Raw genomic sequence first — 27,397 nt, 5'->3', positions numbered from 1 at the left:
GAGAGGTACCTGGGTGGCTCAGGCAGTTAAGCATCCAATTCTTGATTTTGGCTCAGGTCATGATCTCAGGGTTGTGAGATCAAGCCTCACATCAGGCTCTGTGCTCATTGCAGAGTCTGCTTGTCCTCTCTCTTCTCTTCCATGTGCGCATACTCTCTCTCTCTCTTTCTTTCTCTCTAAAATAAATAAAATCTTAAAAAAAATTACTTTGGATATAAATATACTAAATGCTCCAATCAGAAGACAACGGGTATCAGAACAGATTTAAAAAAAAAAAAGACCCATCTATATGCTGCCTAGAAGAGACTCATTTTAGACCTAAAGTCACCTGCAGATTGAAAGTGAGGGGATGGAGAAACATTTATCACAAAAATGGATGTCAAAAGAAAGCCAGAGTAACAATACTTATATAAGAAAAAACTAGGCTTTAAAACAAAGATTATAACAGAAAAAAGGGTGCTATATCATAGTAAAGGGGACAATCAAATGACATAACATTTATAAATATTTATGCACCCGAATATATAAAATGATTGATAGCAAACACAAAAGAACTAATTGATAATAATATAATAATAGTAGGGAAGTTTAACACCCCACTTACATCTGTGGACAGATAATCTAAACAGAAAATAGGGATCCCTGGGTGGCGCAGCGGTTTGGCGCCTGCCTCTGGCCCAGGGCGCGATCCTGGAGACCCGGGATTGAATCCCACATCGGGCTCCCGGTACATGGAGCCTGCTTCTCCCTCTGCCTGTGTCTCTGCCTCTCTCTCTCTCTGTAACTATCATAAATAAATAAAAATTTAAAAAAAAAAAAGAAAATAAACAAGGAAGCAATGGCTTTGAGGACACAGTGGACCCGATGGACTTAACAGATATATTCAGAACATTCTGTCCTAAAACAGCAGAATATGTAGTCATTTCAAGGGCACGTGGACATTCTCCAGAATAGATCGCATGCTGGGTCACAAACCAGGCTTCAGCAGATACAGAATGATTGAGATCCTACCATGCACCTTTTCTGACCACAACTCTATGAAACTAGAAATCAACTGTAAGAAAAAATTTGGAAAGACCGCAAATACATGGTGGTTAAACAAAATGCCACTAAATGATGACTGGTTCAACCAGGATATCAGAGAAGAAATTTAAAAAAAAATACGTGGAAATAAATGAAAATGAAAACACAACAGTTCAAAACCTTTGGGATGCAGCAAAATGGTCCTAAAAGAGAAGGATATAAGCAATGCAAGCCTACCTTAAGAGCTCGAAAAATCTCAAACAACCTAATCTTACATGTTAAAGAGCTAGAAAAAGAACAAATGAAGCCTGAAGCCAGCAGAAGGAAGAAAATGATAAAGATTAGAGCAGAAAGAAATGAGAAACTAAAACAAAACAAACAAAACAAAAAAACAATAGAGCTGATAAATGAAACCAGGAGCTAGTTCTTTGAAAAAAATAATAAAATTGATAAACCTCTAGCCAGACTTATCAAAAAGAAAAGAGAAAGGATCCAAATAATAAAATCACAAATGAGAGAGGAGAAATTATAAGCATTATCACTGAAATACAAATAATTACAAGCAAATATTGTGAAAAACTATGTGACAACAAATTGGACAAACCTGGAAGAAGTAAATTCCTAGAAACATAAAACTACTAAACTGAAACAGGAAGAAATAGAAAACTTGAACAGATCAATAATCAGCAAAGAAATTGAATCAGTAATCAAGAAACTTCCAACACACAAAAGTCCAGGGCCAGATGGCTTCATAGGCAAATTCTACCAAACATTTAAAGAGTTAATACTTATTCTTCTCAAACTATTCAAAAAAAAAAAAAAAATAGAAAAGAAAGGAAAGCTTTGAAACTCAATTTTTGAGGCTAACATTATTCTGATACCATAAACAGATAAAGATTTCACTAAAAAAGAGAATTACAGACCAATATCCCTGATGATCATGGACACAAAAATTCTCAGTAAAATACTAGCAAACTAAATCCAAGGATACATTAAAAAAATCACTCATAACTACAAATGGGATTTATTCCTTGGTTACAAGTGTAGTTCAATATTTGCGAATCAATGTGATATACCATATTTATCTTAAAAAGGAAAAGAAATATATGATCATCTCAATAGATGCAGAAAAAGCATTTGACAAAGTACAACATCCATTCATGATGTCTCAACATGAAGTCTCAACAAAGTAGGTTTATAGAGAATATACCTCAACATAATAAAGGTCATCTATGAAAAACCAATAGCTAACATCATCCTGAAAGGGAAGTAAATGAGAGCTTTTTCTTTATAGTCAGGAACATGACAGGAACGTCCATTCTCACTACTAACTAATTATAGTACTGAAAGCCACAATATCAGACCACAAAAAGAAATAAAAGGCATCCAAATCAGTAAGGAAGAAGTAAAACTTTCACTATTTGTAGATGACAGGATACTCAATATTGAAAACCTAAGAGATTCCACCAAAAAATTGCTAGAACTGATGCATGAATTCAGTAAAGTTGCAGGATACAAAATCAACATTCAGAAATCTGTTGCGTTTCTATTCACCAACAATGAAGCAGCAGAAAGAGAAATCAAGGAATGGATTCCATTTACAGTTGCACCAAAAATAATAAGAGACCTGGACTAAACCCACCCGAAGAGGTAAAAGATCTGTACTCTGAGAACTATAAAACACTGATGAAAGAAACTGAAGAGGACACAAAGCAATGGAAGACATCCCATGCTCATGGATCGGGAAAACAGATATTGTTAAATATCTATACTACCCAAAGCAATATACACATTTATTATAATCCCTATCAAAATACCAATGACATTTTTCATAGAGCTGGAACAAATAGTCCTAAAATTTGTATGGAACCATGAAAGACCTCGAGTAGCCAAAGCAACCTTGAGAAAGCAAGCAAAGCTGGAGGCATCATGATTTTGGGCTTCAAGTTAAATTACAAAGATGTAGTCATCATCACAGTATAGTACTGGCAGCAAAATAGACACAGAGATCAGTGGAACAGAGTAGGAAATCCAGAAATGAATCCATAACTTTATGGTCAAGTAATCTTTGACAAAAAAGAAAGAATATCCAATAGGAAAAAGTCTCTTCAACAAATGATGCTGTGAAAACTGAATAGCAACATGCAAAAAAAAAAAAAAAAAAAAAAAGAAAGAAACTGAACAACCTTCTGACACCATACAGAAAAATAAATTTAAAATGGATTAAAGACCTGAATGTGAGACCTAACCATAAAAATCCTAGAGGAGAACATAGGCAGCAACCTCTTTGACCCAGGTGGTAGCAGCTTCTTTCTGGGTATGTCTTGTGAGTCAAGGAAAACAAAAGCAAAAATAAACTGTTGAGATTTCATCAAAATAAAAATCTCACAGTGAAGGAAAAAATCAATAAAAAAAGGCAACCTATGGAATGGGAGAAGATATTTGCAAATGACATATGTGATAAAGAATTAGTATCTAAAAAATATAAAGAACTTTTAAAATTCAACCCCAAAAACAGATAATCCAATTAAAAAATAGGCAGAAGACATGAATAGATACTTTTTCAAAGAAGACATCCAGATGGCCAACAGAGACATAAGAAAAGATGCTTAACATCACTCATCATCAGGGAAATACGGATCAAAACTACAATAAGTTATCATCTCACACCTGTCAAAATGGTTAGAATCAAGAACACAAGAAGTGACAGGTATTGGTGAGGATGTGGGAAGAGGGGAACATTCCTACACTGTTGAGAGGAATGCAAACTGCAACAGCCACTCTGGAAACAGTATGGAGTTTCCTCAAAAAGTTAAAAATAGAACTGCTCTCTGATTCAGCAATTGCACTACTAGGTATTTACCCAAAGAATAAAAAAATACTAATTCAAAAGGGGTACATGCACCTCAGAGTTTATAGCAGCATTATCTGCAATAGCCAAACTGTGGAAACAGCCCAAGTATCTATCCGGAGGTGAATGAGTAAAGATGTAATATATAATGGAATATTACTCAGGCATAAAAAAAAAAAAAGATTGAAATCTTGCCATTTGCAATGCTGTGGATAGAGCTGGAGAGTATTATGTTAAGTGAAATAAATCAGTCAGAGCAAGACAAATACCATGTGATTTCACTCATATGTGGAGTTTGAGAAAACAAATGAGCAAAGGGGGGAAAAAAAAGAGAGAGAGGGAGGGAGGCAAACCAAGAAACAGACTCGTAACTATTGAGAACAAATTGATGGTATCAGAGGGGAGGAGGGAGGGAGGATGGGTGAAATAGGTGGTGGGGATTGAGGAGTTTACTCGCTATGATAAGCACTGGATGTTGAATCACTCTATTGTACACCTGAAGCTAAAGTTACATTGTATGTTAATGGGAATTTAAACAAAAACTTAAAATTTTTTTTTCATATAGGGTAAGAGCCTTTGTATGGAACTTGAAGAGAAGTTGGTGACTATGCCATCCCTACCAGCAATATATATTTAGTTGTGAGAAAAATGTGGCTTATGTTTCCAAAATTTGATGCTGAAGAGGAATTTACCAAATATGGCTATTTTCACACTCTCTATAAAATGTCTGTGTTTTGGGGTGCTTCGGTGGCTAGTTGGTTAAGCATCTGACTCTTGATTTCAGCTTAAGTCTTGATCTCAGGCTCAAGATTTCAAGCCCCATGTTGGGTTCCACGCTGGCGTGAAGCCTACTTAAAAATAAGTAAATAAAAATTTAAAAATAAAATAAAATGTATGTATTTTAAGGAAAATTTCCATCTAAGTCAGAGTCTGATAAAACTTGGAAACATGGTTTTGAAAAAGACAGTTTGGTAAAGAAAATTTTACATTTCTAGAATGATTTTATCATTGCTTCTTCCTTCTTCTTGTCCTTTATTGTTTTCTCTTTTATTCTGAATAGGAAGCATCTCTGCTCTTCCTCTCTTTCTGGGGTAACCCACACCTCAACATGCTATAAGCAGTTGATATTAATAAGCTAATTAAATCGCAAAATTCTGCAGGGTGATTCACAAGGATTCATTCAAACGCTTAATACATAGAGCTCACAGGGAAGCTTGGCACCGTCTATTCTAGTGACTAAGAGGGCATGTCCATCCTGTTCTCTATTCTGTGTTTTGGTCTTTGTTTTCAGGGAATTGGTTTGGTCCTGGTTCAGCAAGGACTAATGAGAAAAATCTCTTCCTAGTATCAACGTCTACTCGCCACTCTCCGTCCTTAGTAAGTCTTAGGTACATAATGGATACATTGGAGAGGCCACTGGAAATGGGTCGGTGAGCCCCCCTCTCATGCTTAAGTGACTGAAGGAGCTGCTTAAGTAACGTGAGCTGCCTTTTGTTTGTCTAGCTTTTGTTTGTTCGGTGGTATATTCAAACTGAGAGGATTGTCTTCCTTAAGGGACAAAAAGAGGAAGGAAAAGGGAGATGAAAGGCGGCTTGGTTTTGGGGAAGGGCTTTTTAGAGAAAGAAAATCCTCCAGAGGATTTTATGCAATTTTGCAAGGTAAATATTCCTCTGTATTATACCACGAAATCCTCAGTTAAAACCTCTGTGGATTCATTATGAGTGAGGAATATTTCTGGAGTGGGTAGAGGGCCACCACTGACTCACGTCACAGTGAGGGCAAAGGCTGCTCCATGGGAGGCCACTGCCTCTGGGTAAGAAGCTATAGCCCTTTGCCCCTTACTAGGACTCCTGTCGGTCATTCCAGAAATTCTTTGCTTTTCAGATATTAACAAGTTTGGGGAGAAGAATCATTTTGAAAACCTAGTCTTTTTAAGCTTGTTTTCTTCATCTGTGTAATGGATATAGTAAGAATACGTGTGTCAGAAGATCACTGTGGATATTAATGCAAGTAATCTCTTTAACACAGAACCTTACACGTAAGCACTCCACGTACGTTAGATATTCTTCTATTATCATTACTTTATTAAAAGTGAATGTTGCCTCAATAGACAAGTGAAGTCAGCAGATTTGGACGACTTACTTGCAGTTTAATGAAACAACTGACTCTAATAAGTCCAGGGAAACCAGTTATTATGAAATCACATAAAAGATCAGAATGTTCCTGGAAAGGGAAAAGAACCTGGGCTAAAGCATTATATATATTCCTACATATATATATACATGAATGATTCTAAAAATTACACAAGATAAAAGAAAGAGATTAATAGTAAAGCCAATTGGCAGACACCTTGAAAAGAAAGAGGTTTTATATTTATGAAGTGTAAATCCATTCAGATTCCTCTCCTCCAAGTGACTGAAACACTGAAAAACTGGTAGATTAACAGTTAAGTTAAAAAGAAAAAAGATCTACGTTATGATTCCAGAAAATCTTTAACACTTTTTTGGCTTAATAGTCAAATTCCAGATCATTTGAGCTCTTGTTCTGGGCCAGGCATAGTTAACACATTTTAACATTTTTTATTTCCCTTAATTTTCACAACTGCTCTATGGTAAGTGATATTATTAGCTCTATTTTGCCAATGAGGAAACTAACCAAGTGAAAATGAATATCCTTTTATTAATATAAACTTTAAATGTTTTCTTCTCTACTATGTCCATGCAAACAGAATTTTGAACCTACACAAATCGTTTTCACTTGACATCAAAATAAAATTTTAAAGTACTTCTTAAACTCTATACCTTTCTTTAGCTACTATATTATTTCTCACCCTTTTCATTATGAAGATATTATGGTTGGATTTGGTCCAGGCAAACCAATAGATGTTGAATTTTGGAAGCTATAGCAGATCATATATAGAATTTCAAAGTAGATAACCAAAGCGTATTACTTGAGCTTTGAACCCCTCACATACAAGGAATATAAAATTATCTAGAGTTAGAAATAAAGGAGATCATTTTTTTGAAGCAGATATTTGAGGAGAACTTTTGGAGTGCTATGAATCTGTATCCCTCTTCCCCTCTGCCCTCAGGGATGAAGGGTACAATTTGGTCAACTCTGCTTTATAAGAAGGGCTTCAAGGCGACCACTTAAAGAATCCTGTATCATTGATATGTATGTTTATGAATGATAACACACACCCACACCCACACACACACATAAATATATAATATAAATACGTGTTGTTGTATATATGAGTATTCTCTGCAACTGGAGGAAATTGTAGGCTTGTGTTTGATTTACGTCTAAGAACAAATGTGTCCTCCTGGGTAGTGGTAGTCCGGAAGTAAGAGCTGTGAGTTGCATCACTGGAGATAGTATTGGGGAGTTTGGAATAAGGAGCCTAAGGAGAGGCATTGCCTGGGTTAATGGAGTTGTTGTCAGAGGATCTGCCCTAAAGTCTCCACCAAGTGCCCAGGGAAAGGAAGAATCAATGTTGAACAGAGTAGAGAGCCAGAGCATAACAGTGCAGTGAAGTCCTGCTCTCAAGAGGTTAGAGAAAAAAACTGCTGAAAAGTGGGAAGAAAGAGAAAAGAAGACAACCACCTCTGTCCTGGCCTGAATTCCCTAAGACAACCGTACTGAAAGCGTTTATGCCAAGACTGTATGGGGACGTGTCACCTCAACATAGTAAGATCAGGGAAGAAGGACAATGAGATAGGGAAAGAGGGACATGTGTACCAGGCTGTGTATTACTGAGCATGCTATAGCTTCACCAAAGCACACAGGTGGTTGCTTATTTCCAGAGTACAACTTTCCAGACAGGCTTTGTGGAGTCGCCCTGCCTTGGAATGTTTCCTCAGGGCAAGTAATGGAGAGGCATCCACCTGTTTTGTTTTTTGCTTGTTTGCTTGTTTGATCCCATTTCTTATCTCTCTTTGGTACAAATTCAACTCATGAGGCATTAACTGCCCTACCCTTGACCTTTCTGGGATGTGGTCCCAGGCCTCTCCAGGCAGCCATTTGGAAAGCTAGACCTTGCTCTGCATGGCTTTCTCATGAATTTGGAGATAAGAGGAGAACCAGGGTCTCCACAAATCCTTTTAGATGGGATTAAGTGCAGCGCTGCTGTGATTGCAGCATGGCGGTCATGGAAAGGCTGAGAGAACACGTGGTGTTGGGAGATGAGGCAACAGTGAAGGTTGCGGGGCTGCTGCCCTTGAGTGGGTCGCTGAGGTGTGGATGGCTGGAGGTGCCATCCTAGCTGAGGTGCCTCCCTGAAATCCCCCTTCTCACCATGGGAGAGGGACAAATGTTTATCATGGGACAAACATTGAAAGCTTGTTTATTATAGTATTTGAATAATTTTACTTAAATGTGAGTGGCTTTGTAATTTGAAAGGCCTACAAGATTTTTATTCACTGAAAGAAAAGTCATGGAATCTGCTAGTTTTTGTCTAGGAGCAGGGGAGGATCATCCCTACTGAAGACATTTAAAGAGAGAAAAAATGTACTTAAGATTTCTGCATATTCATTTATTATATTCCAAGCTCCTAAAGTGCATTTTATTTCATTATCTCTACTTCTCACTTCCCTTTAATTCTTCAATGCACTACACTACTCTTTAGCCCAAATCGCTTTACTTGAGCTTCTCTGGACCCTATTACCATTCACGTTACAATGATTCAAATTGTTGGGTTCTTATAAGTTCCATTATCATTTGTCTGTGCTCACCATTGTTTGTTCTTCAATACTCCCTTGTCTCAGATTCTTAGATACCATACTTCCCAGTTCACTCTCCACCCCTTGGGTGAGTGCTTTGAATCTCCTTCCTCTTCTATACCCACTTCCTCTTCTATATCCAAATTTTTTAAAAAGTTGATGGCCCTGGGGGTTTATTCCTAAGTCTGTGTTCTCCTCTGTCTTTCCTCAGGATGATTTTTTCTCTGCCACCCCTCAGCTGTTCAGAGAAGGCTCCTTACCTATGGGATGTAACTATTTCAAATTCAACGTGCCCTTAAAACTGAACTCTTCATCTTTTACACCCAAACTGGCTACTTCTTTTGGCATTTACTATCTTGATTTATAGTATAATTATTTACCACGCCCCGTCTTCTGCCAAAGTTAGTAAACTGAGAGTGATCCCAGACTCCTCAAAAACCTTCATTCCCACATCAAAGCAGTCACCAAGCCCAAGAGATAAGACCTTTGAAAGAGCTTGTGAATGTCTTTGTTCCATATCATCCTCCATGCTACTGCCTTAGGTTAGATCTTCACTGGGTCTGCCCTGGACTATTACCTTAACCTCTGACATGTTTCTGAAATCATTCTATTATCTTAAGTGTCCGATCCACACTATTGCAAGGGTTGTTTTTAAAATTTTTTTTTCTAAAAATAAAATTATAAAAAATCATTCCAACTTTCTTCAGCCTATAAAATACAGATTCCTTAGCAGTGCAATCAGCGTTCTCATAATTTGATCTCTGTCTATATATTATCTATCTACCTATTATCTATCTATCTATCTAATCTATCTACCTATCTATCCATTTATCTATCTACATATCTATCATCTGTCCATCTATTATCTATCTATCTATCTATCTATCTATCTATCTATCTATCTACTTATCTATCATCTGTTTTGGAATAAGAGAGTAATATGATGAACACAGACCATTGCTTTACCATCAGCCAGTCCAGGGTTCTCATCCTAGTTCCACCACTTACTATTTGTCTGACCACAGGTAAAGAAAGTATTAACCCCTCTGAACTTTTGAGTTTTTCATGAGTAAAATATGGGTCGGTGTATACAACCATGGCAAAGATGAAATAAAACCTTATATGTGGTGCATCCAGCGTATAGACAGTGCTTAGTAGATTTTACGTTCCTCCCCTCATTTTATTCCCTTTACCTTATGTGTCAGCATGCTGCTATGCATGAAAACATGAGTCTATTCTTTGGTCCCATCCGTTTATATCATACACTATTTTAAAAGTAATTCCCTCTTCCCTGTTAGAAATTTCCTTCTCATTCTAGAAGATGAGACTGAAGGGTCACTTCTGTAAAGCAACCCTAATAAATGACTATTGCGGCCTCAAGAATTTGTTTAAGTAATTTACTGCCCTCCACTAGCTAAGCAGCTTTGTAAAGATTCCACACCTGAGTCTTGGGGTGCCGTGCACCACCCCTACAATCCCTATGTAAGCTCAGGCAGTGGTTCTCAAAGACAGGTTCCCAGACCAGCAGCAGCACCAGGAACTTGTGAGCAAGGCAAGTTCTTTAGTAGCACTTCAGACCTGCTGGATCAGACATGGGCTGTACCCACGGCAAAGGTAAACCACTCCATTCTCTTTTTTTTCTTTTCACCTCTTTATATAACTTATGCAATTGCCAAGTTCACTCTTATGTCATTGTGCCATATTAATGAGGCACTTGGACATGAAAGGACACAACCAGAGACAGGATGCTATTTTGCAAGCTGAGACGATAGCAATACAAATTTTAAAATGCATAAAAGGACCCCTGAGATGATCTTTCTATCATTTTGCAATCCTGCATTGGCAAGTCATGTTGCACAATTTTCTTTTTTTTTAAATTTATTAGAGAGAGAGAGAGAGAGAGAACACAAGCAGGGAGGACAGGGAAACGTAGACCCCTCCACTGAGCAGGGAGCCCATGACATACAGGGCTCCATCCCAGGACCCTGAGATCATGACCTGAGCCTAAGCAGTCACTTAACCACCTGAGCCACCTAGGTGTCCCACAATTTTCTTTATCACTAAAAATATCTTTAGGTTTTGTAAAACAAGACCTGTTAGGGAAGGTTAATTGTACTGATAATAGGAGGTAAAAATCGTTGAATAACAACTCTCAGCCATGACCTATTCTAACAAAGAGGACACCACTGGGTGTTTTCTGGGATCACTGGGCACCAAATGATTTTAAATAGTTTAAATTACTGCAGAAAATGTAGATACAGTAACAGAAGAATTTCCTGAAGATGAAAGATACTCAATAATGAAATTCTTTTTTTCAGGTGGCTGTGACAGTTCCTTGCCACCATCATTCAAAGGTTGTTTAAAAGTGATTCCTCTTAAACACCAGAGAATGGACCAGTTGGCCTATCAAGGTCCCCTTCACCCATAGAAGCCCACGAATGCCATCAAATAATGGAGGCCTTCCTTTCGTGCAAATGTAAGTATAATACATTTTTCTTAAAGCTATTAAATCTTTTTATTGTAAGCAGTACTTGCACCAGGGGAGACTAAGGTTCACAGATGGATAGCATAAAACCATATAATTATACTACATATCTGCAAATAATTAATTTGGCTTTGTGCATGTAATTTGTGTGTCATTGCCCAAACATCCTCTTTCAAAAATATAACTCAAAATGTGCTGAACGGGACATCAAGCTTTTTAGTCTTCTAGTGACATATTTCAGGAATAAGTTTCAACAGACATGAAAGTAGACAGTTGGCCTGTCTTTTGTGGGGCCTACGGGTAGTTACTAGGTGACTGAGGAGTGATTGTAAAGGCACAAAGAACTGCTAGGTTTCAGACAGAGAATTACCATGTCATGAGCCAATAGCATGTGGGAAGTTGGCAACCAGACAAATGGAGCCCGAACTGGGCTTTACTACTCTTCCTTTCCTCCAGTGAACTGGAGACATGCACTTCCTAATGTGTTTTCCCTTTTTTTTTCCTTCCCACTAATGATTATGACTCAGTATGGCGACCGACCATCTTTCCACGTCTACACATTCTGATCTGACTCCCGAGCCCTTCTCCCTTGATCTTACATCGTTTTACCCCAGAGCAGTGGTTCAGTCCAGATCTGCCTATGGCAGCATGTTATCAGCTCCTAACATTCTTGGACTCGAATAAAAATGATGTAAGCCTGCAGGGAAAGTTCAGGACTGCTTTTTACAACTATATAGCAGCTGCCTGATGACTGTAGGATATTGTAAGAATGAACTCAGTGGCTCTTTGCTAGGGGCAGTATCACCTCCAGAGGGGCTTGTATTTGTGTGTGTGGGGCCTTTTGGCATCATTGATATTTACTGGGTGGTAGGCAAGGATGCAAGTGTCCTGTAGTGATTGGCACAACTCAGCACTACAAATATTTGTTTCACTTAAAATACCAATAGTGCGTCCACTGAGGAGCAGGTTAGATTTAGAATTGTCCCAGTGTTGCCTGAATAGGTGGGAAGCCATCTAAAGGTTCTTGACTCCTTGCTCAAGGAGATTCCCTGTGAGAAAGAAGATGCTTCTGTATTATATGCTTGAGACACCACCAGATCCTTATTATAAAAGGTGACAATGATTTCGTTTAGGAACTTAAAATCTTAACAAGGGATCTAGAACTAGTCCGTTCAGGGCTTTGAGCATTTCTACGATTCTAGTCAAATAGATTTAAAAAAAAATGTATATTTGAAATATAATATCCATTTAGTCAAAATCTCCTATATCCTACTAGATTTAGAAAGCCTTATCTTTGAATACCTCCTCAGCACTTATTATCTGTGTGACCTTAACCAACTTACTGACTCCTATGTCTTCATTTTCCTTTCTACAGGAGAAATATTATAGTACCACATAGACTGATAAGAAAATCAGTTTAATGCTTAAGTCTTACCATGATATCTTGGTGCTTAAAAAGTGGTAGCTAATAATAATAAATAATTATTAATATCAATCATAGTGTAATTATTCAGCGTATGAAAAAATGAACTCTATTACCTGAGTCCAGTTGCTATTCCATTCAGTGTCTTCAATAAAATAAATCAATCTTGATGAGATGGTAAACAAGATAATCCTCTCTGTTAATAAATGTATGAAATGTGTACGGAAGAAGAAACGTGGTAAAGAGGAAATTATTTTGGCATCTGGTGTTATTTCTTCTCCTTATTAGTTGTATGGCTCCTTTCCATTCAAATCTGGTTGCCTTTTTAACTTTAAAAGTGGAGTACCACTTCAAGGGCTAAAGAGTCAATTATTCAATATTATACTATCCATTAAAACCCCCTACTGTGAGTTTTGTTGCCATGAGCTGTGAGCTTTCATTTAGAAGAACTATTGTGTAATTAGCAGCATCTTGGTATAATTCAGTTTTGGAGGGTGAGAACATTGAAACCAAGGGCCCTTGCTCTATTCATTCATCATGTACATCTGTGTACAAGAAAGAGCTATACTATGTTGAAGTACAAATATCCCTAGAAAAAAAAATGCAGTGCTCGACAAGATGACTTTTTGAATTCATATAAGACAAATAATGGTCCTATGTCATTTCTTCCTATCAATTCCAGATGCATGCTAAGATTTACCAGACTTTCCAGTAGTTGCTTTGTTGCTCTTGTCTCCAGTGAATCTATAAGATCTATTGTTCTCTTAAAACAATACTCTGTTGCCCAATCTCTCTTGTGCAGCTGAAATTTTCAGGTGCAGTGGTTGTTGGTGTGTTGGGAGGGGCTTCTCACCCCCTGTTAAATGGTAATGTATTTTTAAGTTCTCGAAGGGAATTTAACAGATGCAGATTTAGTTTTTAGTTGTACTTAAAGAGATTAGCTAGAAACTTCTTTAAATAAACAAAGAGAACGCCTGAGAAAGGGCAGCTTCAATTTACATGTCTAAAAGCCTTTTCTCCTAGGGGCCCTGGACTTGAGAATTTGCCCCTTTTCACCAATACCTCATTTATAGCTTGCGTTCTTGATTCTTTGGAATAGAAGTATGTTCTTTTCTCCATAAATATGAATGCAGGAGTCCAATTCATTTAATAAACCATTTACCATAGGCAACGAAAAGCTGAAAAATCAGGAAATATTTTAGGGGGAATATTGGCCGATTAAATGAATTACCCAAAAAGATCCAACAGTGTAGAAAAATATAAAATTCAGTTATATACATAACATAAACTATTAATGTTTTAGAGTAGTTAATTAAACATAATATTAAACCTAAGTATAAATATCACTTTATAATTATGTATTATATTATATCTTTAGACTTAATGAATGATTACTTTTGCATGATTAATCATTTAAATAATTTTACATAAAGGGGAAAAGTTATCAGTCAATGAGTTCAAGTGATCAGAAAATAGAACTTTATTGTCTATATGGACATGATTCCTCTGGAAGTAGCAAAGTATTGGGATAATGTTCTCAATACACTCCATTTCTGTTCCTAGAGTTGTATTTGCATTCTGAGACATTGGGGCAGGCAGAGTCAAGGCACTGGGAAAGAAGAGGAATCAGCAACTTGGTCCTTATCATTGTTTGCCTATTTATGCAAGCATAAACCCACTGTCCCTCCTGGTATTTAGTGCTTGTACACATCCCCGTGCTATCTTTACTTCTATCTTTAGGGTCCCTTCAGGTCTTGGTACAACTGAGATTCAAGTAGTCTGATTAAAGTGCTAGAACTCTTAACCAGTTCATTCTGAGTGATTTTGTGATCATCATGGTATAGCTGCCATTTTTGACATTAAAGGTGACTAAAGAAATTGTGATTGTGAGCAAGAATGAAAGGGCCTGACAGTAGTTGGTGCCAAAGCATAAGATACCACTGAAGAAAACTCAGAATCTTTTGGGAAGAGTTTTTTTGAAAGTTAGGTTGTACAGAAATAGGGCCAGAACATGCTGATAATTATTGTTGTGATTACCTTATTTTAGAGGCTAGTGTAGTCTGGGAAATAGGAATTTCACTCATCTTTCTAAAAGTTCACAAGATAATAAAAATGATACATACACAATTGGTAAGAAGAGATTTTCATCAAACTTCCAGATTCCAACTCATTTTTTTTAAAGATTTTATTTATTTATTTATTCATGAGAGACACAGAGAGAGAGGGGCAAAGACACAGGCAGAGGGAGAAGCAGGCTCCATGCAGGGAGCCCGATGTGGGACTCGATCCCGGGACTCCAGGATCATGCCCCGAGCCAAAGGCAGGCACTTAACCACTGAGCCACCCAGTATCCCTCCAACTAATTATTATTATTATTTTTTTTATTTAACTTATGCAATTCTTATGACCCTTGTGTTTTCAATCCCCAGGAATAGCTCTTCAGAAACTCATAGTTGCTTCAAAAGGGAAGAACATTCAGAACATGAGCAGGGAAATTATGACTTGACAGGTGACAAGCATTGTGAGAAACAAGTTTGCCTATTTTCATTCCCTTCCTGGTTATGTCTCCTGTCACAGGAGAAAGAAATGAAACACCAGAATGAATCAGGTTATCATCAATACACTGGTTACTGTCGTTGGTGAAACATTAATGTAATAGTTTATCTTTCATATAAGACGGTGCCCCCCATTCAGGGTACTTGCATTTTGAGCTGTTTCCTATGCATGTCACGTTGCAGGAGGTTTCTTGGTCACTATGGGGGTTGGCTCCTTTAAAGCAGGAGTTTTCAATCTTCATATTCTTGTTGTAGAACCCTTTGTTTAAAAGCCCAAAATGTAAACCAGATGAAACCAGAGCTGCTCTGTAGCAGGCTCATGAGAGGGCTCATCATGTTGCTTTTTTGATTCTCCAAGAGCTCTGAAGGCCTTTATAGCAATTCTAACTTCTTTATTAAAACAAAATATAGAAAAAAAATAAAAATAAATGAAACAAAATATAGGCACATCATGGGTTTTCCCTGGAAGGAGAATCTCCAATTGAGGAGGCACAGCAGATTGAGTTACTCTGCCTCTGCTTCCTTTATTTTCATGTTAGTCTTAGGACTTGCTCACTCTAGACCCACTCTTATCTTCATGATGTGCTGCTAATAAGCAACTGGCCCTGGGCTCCTCCTATGTCATTATGGACATAATGATAACAGACATGAAAAGGTAGGCAGTAGTTTCCTACTATTAAACAGCAGGGAGTTACTCTCTCACACTGTGAGCCCAAGAAGGATAGAGACAGGTCTGTTTTGTTAAGGATTGCATAGCCTGGGGATAATGCTGTGCCTGGCCCATACTGAGCATTCAATAAATACTTGTGGATTAAATGAGTGAGGGGATGAATAAATGACGAAGGGTGCCAAGAAGCACAGAGATTTCAGAAAATATAAAGAGTGCAATCAAAGAAGTCTATAGTTTCCTAAAGCTGTGATAGCAGTTTTGCTAGTAGGCTCATGAAATTGTCTCATCTCATTCTCCATTTTGAGTCAAACTGGCCCCAAGGGGCCAGTACAACTTTCTGAGTTCTCATGACTTATGTTTTATCCTGTTTTTCTTAATACCTTTTTAAGATTACCCTGTGGGTATGTTTTATATACTCTTCCTTATGGAGTGCCTTGATATGCCCATGATTAAGGCAAAGGGAACCTGATGGTTTACCTTAGCTAATGGAGGCCTGTCCTTTGTGCTTATATTTATTTGTTCTAAGAATTGCTTGAAATGATCTCATGTATCAGATTAAGTCCTCCCTTATACGTAGTGGATGAGCTTTACACTTGCAGTCCTTAGTATATAACCATATCTAAATAAGATTCATACAACAAAGAATGGTATTTAGAAAGTAATAGGAGCAAAATGATGTTGATGCCACAGGAAGGACCCTGAATAAGATGAGGGTGACTAGAGGGTAAAGTACGTTAAATAATGGCCATGAAAGATGGTCCTAATCCCTGGAAACTATAAATGTTACCTGCTAAGGAAAAAAAAGGTCTTTGTAGATGTGATTAAGTTGAGGATTTTGTGATAGGGGGATTATCCTGGCTAATCCTGGTGGACTCTAAATGTAATCACATGTGTCCTTATTAGACAGAGGCAGAAGATGTGACACAAATTGTAGAAAAGAAGAAGAATACACAGAGGAGAAGGTAATGTGAGGACAGAGGCAGAGACTGGAGTGATGAAACCACAAGCCAAGGAGTGCTGGCAGCTACCAGACACTGGAAGAGCCAAGGAACCAATTCTTCCTTTAGAGGCAGTGTACGGCCTTGATCTTGGTCCATTGACACTGATGTTAGAGTTCTGGTTGAAAGAACTGCAATAGAATAAATTTTTATTGTTTAAAGCCACCAAGTTTGTGGTAATTTGTTATAGTAGTCACACAAAACAAATAAAGAGGGAAATGCATCCTTTTATGATTTAGTATTGTATGTTCTTGAAGGTGCTCAATGCAAGTGTTCTGGGGTTGGGAGCATCTGATACAGGGTATCAGTATTGCCAGCTCTTTCGTGTGTTTGAAAAATATAGGGATTTTCTAAACCTTGGAGGATCAAGAGAAACGTCTGAGAGGCCAGACTACCATAAAGAGCAATTCTAGTCTGTAGAAGTTGAGAGAAGAAAGGATGAGAGTGAATCCAAGGAGGTCACTCTGAGAGCAAACAATGAGATTGAGGGCAACTAATTGGGATTATTATTATTATTTTTTAAAGATTTATTTGTTTATTTATTATTTATGATAGACACAGAGAAAGAGAGAGAGAGGCAGAGACACAGGAGGAGGGAGAAGCAGGCTCCATGCCGGGAGCCTGACGCGGGACTCGATCCCAGGCCTCCAGGATCGTGCCCTGGGCCAAAGGCAGGCACCAAACCACTGAGCCACCCAGGGATCCCCACTAATTGGGATTATTTAGTGGACACACTTCTCAGTGAGTTAGGTAATTAGGTACTATCAGGGTAGCAGTAAATAGACTAGGAGATTGAGATCTTAAGTGGATTATGATATTTGTAAATTAATTCTAGAGTTGGTGTTACCTCGCTACACAAGATCTCTAGCCTTCACCGGCAATGGGCCCTCATTGTTCTTACATAGGTAAACACCTGGTAAATACTTGTGAGAACCAACAGCCAGTGCAGGAGGTACTTGTTAGTAAACAAGTAAAAGACTCCAATGATTGATACCCCTGGTTGAAGAGCTCCTCTGTTGGTGAACTGGAGGCATTAACCCTTAAAGACCTCAGTTTGACTCAAGGCAGCCTTTTCTCCTCTTGAGGGAAGCATGAGCAATTTCTGCTGCTTGTTAAATGTGCCAGTTTGTAAGCAGGAGCAGATAACCCCCCTCACCAAATGTACCCCTTTACTTGGCCACAGCCCTTTGTGGCTCCTTTATCATGAGCTATTCCAGTAGTATGTTACCGCATATATCTTCTTTCCAGTCTTTCCATGACTGGGAACCTTCTTTCCAGTCTTTCCATGACTGGGAACCTTCTTTCCAGGATGCAAGGCTGGGGTAAAGCACCTAGCCTTAGCCTCAAAGCCTTAGAACAAAGATACTGAGCTTTCTTTAGAACTGTGTTCTAGCCAGGCTTTTTGTATAAGTTATAGACATGAAAACTCCTCTAAAAGTTCTGGGTAGTGAGAAGTACAGAGTAGCTATCTTGACATTTTAAAGCCATCTGTGCATAAGCTTTAATGACTCATTATGTCATGTAAAAAGGAGATTGTTCACACATAGGCCGTTATGATCTCTAACCACTCCATGGTTCTGGAGTTCTGAAAAATGTGTATAAGCTTGTGGGACGGAAACTCATCATTCTGATAGACTTCCCAAAAGACTGCACTCATTTATAATGTCTGCAGGGCCCTTCTGTATTTGTGGTAAGGTGGACCCTCCAGCTTGCTGTGTAATTTGCTGATTTTTCCCACACAGTTGAGCATAAGTTTCTTATGCTTCTACTTTTCCAGAAAAATGATTGTGTTGTCATCACTGCAGTACCGATGAGTGGGGCTCAGTCTTACCATGATCCTGTAGAATGTTTGATTTCCTCTCGCTTTTGAAGTACGTAAAATTACAGCTTCCAGCAATGTTTTAATATTTCTCTAAAGAAACAGGACATAAAACTCATGTTTGTTTGATTCTGTTCTGTATTACAGGCCTTCAAAATTCAGCATCTCTGGAACTCCAGAATTCTCCACTCTAGAAGATGAATGGCTAATTTCATCCTAGTATGTAAGGAAACACTTGTAGAATGGCAATCCATACCAAATATTTATTTTTATGATTCTAAAACAGTCAAAACATCGATGTGCTTCTAAAACAACAGTGTAGGGCAGCCCGGGTGGCTCAGCGGTTTAGTGCCGCCTTCAGTCCAGGGCCTGGGATCGAGTCTCACGTTGGGCTCCCTGCATGGAGCCTACTTCTCCCTCTGCCCATGTCTCTGCCTCTCTCTCTCTCTCTCTCTCTGTCTCTCATGAATAAATAAATAAAATCTTAAAAAAAAAAAAACAACAGTGGAGAGCATGCGTTAGATTAACAATCATAGTCTTTTATTTGTAAGTAATGTTGCTATACCCCACTTGGAAGAGATTAGTTTAGGCTATATTTCTGGACAAGAGTCAGAGAGCATAGCACACAAGTAAAACACACTAAATCACTTATTTCCTCATTCATTCATTAAAGAAATAGTTTCTCAGTGGCTACTTTATGTTTGCCAACCTGATATATTTTTGCAGAAGAAGGCAGGGAAACAATGTCTGTCAACCTGTGCTGTGAATTTATAGGATTTAAGATGTACTGTAAGCTATTAGTATAAGTATCAAAGAGGTAATTATTAACATTGATTGGGCTCTATGTGTCAGGCGGAAGACATTAACAGTGATGTGTCTATTCCCTACAGGAATCATCTAAGGGAGTTTTCTGGTTTTACATATGAGAAATCTCAAGCCGAAGACTCTTGGATGACTAAGTTCTGGAGCTGACATTAAATCAAGGTGCTTTTTCTCTAGAGCATGGCCTATGCTACATCACTGCACTCTGCAATCAAGGACAAGTGAAAACCATCAAGTTAACTAAGCTTCATTGTAAGAGGGAGATACCACTTTCGATGGAATTAGTCATCAATTTTGAGGAAGAGGCTATCCTTTAGCTTGAGTATGGTTGGGTTTGAGTATGAAAAAAGGGGGTTCATAGATGAAAGGTTACAGAGGTGAGAGGAATGAGGATGGTCAAGTAGAAGCCAGTTGCACTTACTAGAACAGAGTGTGTATATTGGGAAGTAATGAGAAGCCATGTCCCTTTTCTCCACTAACGTTGTATTATAAAACCTTTCCAAAGCACAGAAGTTGAATAATTGTACCGTGAACATTTATATACTACCACCTAAATTTTACAGTTAACATTTTAGCATATTTGCTTTATCGCATGTCCATCTATATATACCTCTTTCTACAAGTCAATTCATCTCATTTATTAATTCATTTCAAAGTAAGTTGCAGACATCAATATACTTCACCCCTAAACATTTCATCATGTATATCAGTAAAGTGGGTTCAAAGTTTATTTACTGTTATTTTTAAAAGTAAAATTGATATAAAATAAGTGCTCAAATCTTAAATATACCATTAAATGTGTCAACTGCACGTACATTTATAAAACAGACTTCTATCAAGATATGTAACATTACTATCACTCTAAAAAGTTATCTTGTTTCTGCTGTTGGTTGGTTTCTCTAACTACTGCCTCAGAGGCAACCCATATTCTGATATTTCTTCACCATAGATCAGTTTTGCTTTTTCTTTAATTTAGTATGCTAAATTTTATGGCTGAGTAGGAATTTTCTATAGTTTATCTTTTTGTCTATTGATGAACATGTGGGTGTTTCTAGTTTGAGGCTATTAGGAATAAAAGATTCTATGAATATTCCTATATGCTTTTTTCCATCCTGAGAAAAATATCCAATAGTGAAATTGCTGGGTCATAAGGTAGATGTGTGTTTAGTTTTATTAGAAATTTACATAGCTCTTCACAATTTCCATTAAAAAATATATGAGACCTTTGCTTACTCCATATTCTTGCTGACATCTAATATGGCAGGCAGAAACTAAGTGGTAAAAGCAAACAATGCCTAATAATTAGGCATAATGTAATGATGACTTCGACTGAAACAAAGTCAGTGGGCATGGTAAATAAGAAAAAGTCAAAAAAAAACTTTATGAAGAAATAATTTAAAATATTTGGTGCCTATGGAGAGGTAAGTGAAGAGACAAAATTATTCTGAAGTGGGTGTAAAGAAAATGGGTTTACCGTGAATTTGTATAGGTAAAGGGAGAATTTGTTTTATGGTTATCTATGAGTTGTTTTTACTCACAGACCAGTAAAATAGCAATCTTCACTGGGAGGTTGAAGGAATAACATTGGAATTATATCATTTTCCTATATATTGTGCTGTTTTCGGAACTGACTTGTTGAACCAAGTAGACTGAATGCTCTTTGAGGATAAGATGTCTAATTTTTCTTTCCTAATTGTCCAGTATAGTGCTTTGCACACAATGGATCAAAGGAAGGATTATATAATGCAATGTTCTTCAACTTTATGCATTATAAACATTTGCAGAATTTTAAACAAATTTGTAGATATTAATGAAATTTATGGATGAAGAGCTCAGATCTTTAAAATTTTAAAAGCCCATTGGATGATTATGAATCTCAGGCAGGATTGGAACAGTGGAAATAGCAGGAGTTAAATTTTGATTTAGACAAATTGGTTCAACTCTTTGAGTCTCCATTACCTCCTCTGAAAAATGAAACACTCTCTACATTATTGTAAAATTTAAACAATCTAATACATAAAAGCACCTTGCATAGTTTCTAGCACGTGGTAAGCTAATAGGTGTGAATTTCTTTTCTCATCTTTTAACTCCAAAAAATATAATTATTGATAACATAATATCAACATATATCATATCATGTTAATATATAATTATAGTTCTATGCTATACCTTGTACATTATATTAATAGTGTAACTATTAATATGAAGATATAATATTCATAACATAATATTGTTTCTCCTTTTCTTAGTACACCTTCCAAACTTTCTTGAGTCTTAATCTCCATCTATTTTTTATTCTGCTTATCCCTCTGTCATGTAGTCTCCAAGACCCAAACCACTAGAGTAGCCTGTATTATTGTCACTCCTTCCCATTGTCAGTCTTACCTCCTTTCTCCAAGTCTGTAGCTCTGTGTCTCTTCACAGAGATTCTAAGTCTCCTGAATATATCCCTTCCTCTCTATGCTGTTCATAGCAGGATATAAATGCTGCCATAGCCATATATTAGAGCAGCTCTTCAGTTCCCATCATAAATGTTATTTTCCAAAAACATAAGAAGCAAACCCAATTTAAAAATACCTAAGCTATTGGGGTACCTGGGTGGCTCAGCCATTGAGTGTCTGCCTTTGACTCAGGTCAGATCCTGGGGTCCTGGGATTGAGTCCCACATCGGGCTCCCCACAGGGAGCCTGCTTCTCCCTCTGCTTGGGTCTCTGCCTCTCTCTCTGGGTCTCTCATGAATAAATAAAATCTTTAAAAAAAATACCTAAGCTATCTAGACAATATTTTGAAAAAAAAATCACATTTTATTAAGATAGTTTTATATTTTGTTTAGTCACAGGCACAGCAGAAGTAAAATAACCTACTCCCTGCCTAACATCCCCTGATACATGCAACAAACACAAAAAACATCTTACTTATAAAAAATGTTGGCCAAATCCTTGTTTTATATATCCAATTAACCAAAGAAGCAAACATGTATTAGGCAATTACTAATACATGGTCACTGCTGGGTAGGGTTTTAGACTTTACCCTTCTAGGAGTCTAGAAGGGATGGCTAGATACAAGCAGGTGGGCTCTTTGTGTTCTGCTATGCTCTTTAATAAATTAAATATTGATATCAGACTATAGAGCAGTGTTTTTCAAACATTTATCTGCTTGTGAGTCTTCTGGGGGTCTTGTGAAAAATGCTCATCAGTTTGAATGCATCCAGAATTCTCTGCATCTGCCAAGTTTCCAGGTGGTACCCATGCTACTTGTCTGAAGACCCCAGACTGAGTAGCAAAGATCAAGGATAATCTGTCAGGCTGATATTTGAATGGAAGCTCTGCGACCTATCAGTTGTGTCATTTTAGGCAAATTACTTATTCTCTCTAGAACTATCCTGCTAAAATAAAGAAGATAATTGCTACTTCACAAGATTTTGACGAATACTAATTTAAATAACATAAATCACTGCAGAGCTTATGCTAGAGACTATAAGTGTTTAATAGCTTTTTCAAGTTCTTCAGAAATGCTTAGAAAAAAAGTATTGGACTTATAATCGGAATACCTGGGTTCAAATATTAGTTTTGCATTTATCAGTTATGCAACGTGAGGCAAGTGAAATCACTCTTCAGAACTTCACTTTTGTTTTTCATAAATAAGATTAGTAACACCTTAATACAAGGGTGCAGAAGGATAAAATGAGCCAAAGAATAAAGTTAATTTATAAATTATATGTGTAAGACATGCTATTTCTTGATAGGTGAAAGATATCTTTTTTCTTTTAAAATTCTGGCAACATGGATTGAAAAAAATTAAAAGAATTAGGCAGTATTCTAGTGAAATGATTCAATGGGGAAAGCCAAGGTGTTTGATTCTGACAAAATTCCCTGATGTTTTCCTTAACAGCAAATATATTTTGGTCTGAAATAGCTATATGATTTCCTCCACATTGCACTTTGTAGCGTAAACACAGGATTAAGATGCAATGAAAGCATTAAACAATTCCAGCCTAATAAAAAGTGACAACTTGTTAATTAATACCAATATTGAGAACCATGTTTGCAGGCCAAATTTCATAAATAACAAAAACACTGAATGTACTTTTAATCTAGTTTCACAGCTGTATGTATTTTAAAACTGTAGATATAAATGAAGACTCTAACTTTATCTTTTAATTAAATAGCCGAGTTGATTTAATTTATCAAAAAAATCAGAGCTGTCCCATTAGGAATAGAAAATGACTTAAAGAATTTGTATTTTAAAGGAAACGTAACTGAATATTCACTACTTGCATATTTATTTTTCAGAACTAGCATGATGGCATTAGCTCAAAATGTAACAAAAGAAAACCTCGTTTTAAGAAAATTGTAGAATTCATGTTAGTTTGATAACAAATAATATTTCAAACTTTTGATTGAAAAGTGTAAGAAAGTTGTGTAAGAAAACTGTGTTTAAGGTATTTTGGGTTAAAATTCATGTTTGTGAGCTGCTGCAATGCATGATTTAAAAATAATACATTAGTACTTAGAGCTTCACAGTGAACACAGAGCACGCAGATTTTGCTCTTCGATGACATTTGGTGATCTCCCTGAGAAATTACCTTAACATACTGTGCTCTGCCTTTGTCCTGGTATGCCTGGAGCAGGTGCTGTTAATCTAAATTCCTTGGAAGGGAAAACTGTCCTTATTGATTACATGTGGCTAAAAATGTGATCTGGGAAGCTTTGTCATTCAAGGGGTGCCTGTCTCCACCCAAATCTTGTGTCTTGATTATGTGGTTCTCTTCCCAGCAGCTCCCTTCCTTGGCCGGTCTGCTTCACGCTGCACAGATGTTTCTCCTATTGCTGCTACATGGTGATTTTTCAAGCGGCTTCATCGACAGATATTTCCAGATGTGTCCCCCCAGTTCTCTGGATAGACCTTTTCTCCTTACAAAGAGCAGATCGCACTGCTGCTCAGGCTTTTGATCTATTGACTATAGAAAAAACAAACAGCCCTCTATTGATGTGTTTTGGGGGGCTTTGGCAATAGCACACACAATAAGTGTCTTCTTCACTCTTTGAAACACTACTGGCAGATGTTTCCCATGGACTCCTCCACCCAGCAGTTTTTATTCTCACATTCTCCTTCCAGGGGGAAAAATGGATTAATGAGGTTCAGTCTCTGCTTTCCATTTTTATTTGCTTTAATGTTATCCTTACCTGCACTTTGAGGTTAACAGCCAAATTTAGTTCTTACCAAGTAAAGACCTGGCTAATATCTTATGTCAGTAAAAAGGTAAGTAACAGGGCTCCTGGGTGGCTCAGTATGTTAAGTGTCTGCCTTCAGCTCAGGTCATGATCTCAGGGTTCTGGGATCGAGCCCCAAGTAGGGCTCCCTGCTCAGCAGAGAGTCTGCTTCTTCCTCTCCCTCTGCTCCTACCTCCCACTTGCACACACATGTACACACACTCTCTCGAATAAATAAATAAAACCTTTTAAAAATAATAAGGTAAGTGATTTTAGGAAATGTGTATTTACAAAAGATAAATTTCGATTACAGTTAACACTTTTATTTGTCCTTATTTAGAGGAAAATTTTTATTTGAGATTCTCCTGGTGCATGGGTATTTATTCCTCCATTCATTTACATTTCTATCCATTCATCCATTCATGCGTGACTATGCAGTACCTGATAATTGAAGACCTGACTAACAGACATTGATACAAAGACGGAAGAAATGTAGTCCGTGAGCCTAGGAAGCTCATGGCCCGGTTGTGGAGGCCGGTATGAGAAATGTAATAGTAGTTGCTTGAGAGCAGTCTAAAGGGAATTCTGAAAGGATGAAAGGAAGGCAGATGAGGCACATATAGATACTTCAAGCATCTTTAAGACTTCATCCAAATTTAGGACAAGGAATGAACTGTTGGTGATTCAGAAAGGCTGTCTGTGTCATAGGAACAATAAACATTTTACAAAACAATTGTAGGCAAGGGCATGTTTTCATTAACACTTTCAAGTAGAGAGTTAAGAAACATTGGAGAACACAATGTTTTACAGGGACAATAAAAATAAAATAGATTATTGTCCAATCATCCACAGAGATTATCTGATTCTAAATATTAGGTAAACAGAAACACTACCTTCCTATTGCAAATTCCATTAAACATTATCAGGTAATAAATAGGACAACTATTAAAATCTTTGGGGGAAAATGCCCTTCTACTCCTCAAAGAAACTATCCCTGCATTTTTTTGTTTTTGTCTGTTTGAGATATTGTATAAATGTGTAAATGTACACTTACTGACAAAAGAGCAATTTTAATTTCAATTACAGTTGACCCTCGAGTGCTCAACACTGTTTTGATTGGCACAGGCATACAAGGATTTTTTTACAGTATGGTATTGTAAATATATTTTTTCTTCCTTATGATTTTCTTAATAACACTTTTTTCTCTAGCTTAGTTTATTGTAAGACTACAATATATAATATATATGTGTTAATCAACTATTTGTGTTATTAATAAAGCTTCCAGTCAACAGTAGGCTATTAGTAGTTAAGTTTTGGAGGAGTCAAAAGTTATACATGAATTTCTGACTGTATAGGGGTTTGGCACTCCTAATCCCCACATTGTTTAAGGGTCATACATACTGATTTAATTTTATTTTGTCTTATTAACTTTTTAAATTATCTGTTTAAGATATTTTGGTTAAATAAAGCTACATCAATAAAATTCTGGCAAATAACTTCCTATGATGAGAATTAACAGTATTGCATTTATTATTTTTTTTAAAAAAGTTTATTTATTTATTTATTTATTTATTTATTTATTTATTTATATTAGAGAGAGAGACTGCAAGCAGTGAGAGGGGCAGCAGGAGAGAGAGAAGCAAATTCCCCGCTGAGGAGGGAGCCTGATGTGAGGCTCCATGAATCCTAGGATTCTAGGATTGTGACCCAAGCTGAAAATAGATGCTTAACTGGCTGAGCCACCCTGGCACCCCAACAGTATTGCATTTGAATGAAGAGAAGGAAATAACTCAGCAAAATGGTAGATCTTGTAATGTGAGCAGAGAAAAATTTGAATTTTAATTGAATTTAGCCTTTTAATCTGCCCTGCAAATGAATTTAAAATTAGAGAATATTCTCAGTCTGCAGGCAGGCAATTAATGAGAAGTCCAAGAGGAAAAAGTTTTGTTGAGTGTTTAGAGGGAACTGGAAGGGTCTTAAAATTATGACAGTCACCTCTGGACCTACCCCACAGACCCTACTGTGAACTTGGTTCAGACAAAATTTTGAAACAGTGAGTAAAGATGTGGGGCTTGACTAAGGACAGAACAAAATTTAACAGCCGAATATTAATTAGGGCATAAACCAAACTACTGTAACAAAGACACACCAACAACACTGGCCAGAAGAAATAGCTTGTTTCTCTTACACATAGAGATCAAGGGTAGTTGGGTGATTGAACTAGTGGGTGTGGTCTTTCTTTGACTTGTATGTTCATGACTTCCAACAAGTGCCCTGGCAGTTCTTCAAATTGCCCTATCCAGGAAAAATGATTTTATCTTTATGGAAGTTACTCAAAAATTGCACATGTTATTTCTACTTACAACCTACTGGCACATAATTGAGTATAAGGACACATCTAGTTGCAAAGGAGATTAGAAATTAAGGGTATAAGTGTTCCTGTGACAAGAATTCTACAATAAAACTGATGAAGGAGAGAAACAATGCTGGGAGACAGTCTTGGCCACACAATAGTTATATGCCTGTTGTTAGAACTGAAAGGAATGGCTAAGAATAAAGATGAAGTTTTCATCAGTCAAAGACTAGTATAGGAGTATATGACTCATGATATTGTTTGGTTTCCTTTCTTGGTTCCCTTTAGATAGTGAAAAATTATGAAAACAAGGCAGGCTATATGTCATCTGAGTTTCTGCTGAGTGGATATTAAGTGAAGGAGGAGAGGGAAATTTTGTTGAGTGCCTACTGTGTTAAACTATGTTATTGTTCCTCAGTATTTTTTTCCTCATTGGAAAAAGATTATATTTCCCTGCATGATTG

The 27,397-nt window shown here is 37.1% G+C and overlaps 1 long non-coding RNA gene across 26 annotated transcripts in view; it reads left to right on the top strand.

Annotated features, from left to right (window-relative positions):
• LOC144316522 (uncharacterized) overlaps positions 1 to 27,397 on the top strand; it is a 179,274-nt gene that overhangs the window by 100,220 nt on the left and 51,657 nt on the right. For 15 of the 26 annotated variants that reach the window (XR_013382491.1, XR_013382493.1, XR_013382492.1 and 12 more), the window contains 7 exons: positions 10,914 to 11,071; positions 14,933 to 15,012; positions 18,504 to 18,597; positions 18,693 to 18,768; positions 19,436 to 19,529; positions 24,146 to 24,629; positions 26,175 to 26,395. This is a non-coding gene — a long non-coding RNA (uncharacterized LOC144316522). Of the gene's footprint in view, positions 1 to 10,913; positions 11,072 to 14,932; positions 15,025 to 18,503; positions 18,598 to 18,692; positions 18,769 to 19,435; positions 19,530 to 24,142; positions 24,630 to 26,174; positions 26,396 to 27,397 lie in introns of all 26 variants that reach the window. The other 11 variants (XR_013382532.1, XR_013382530.1, XR_013382527.1 and 8 more) reach the window with 9 other exon arrangements.

This window comes from Canis aureus, chromosome 1, assembly GCF_053574225.1.
Source record: "Canis aureus isolate CA01 chromosome 1, VMU_Caureus_v.1.0, whole genome shotgun sequence".
In the NCBI taxonomy this organism is placed as follows: domain Eukaryota; kingdom Metazoa; phylum Chordata; class Mammalia; order Carnivora; family Canidae; genus Canis; species Canis aureus.
This window is presented reverse-complemented; position numbering and strand designations above follow the sequence as displayed.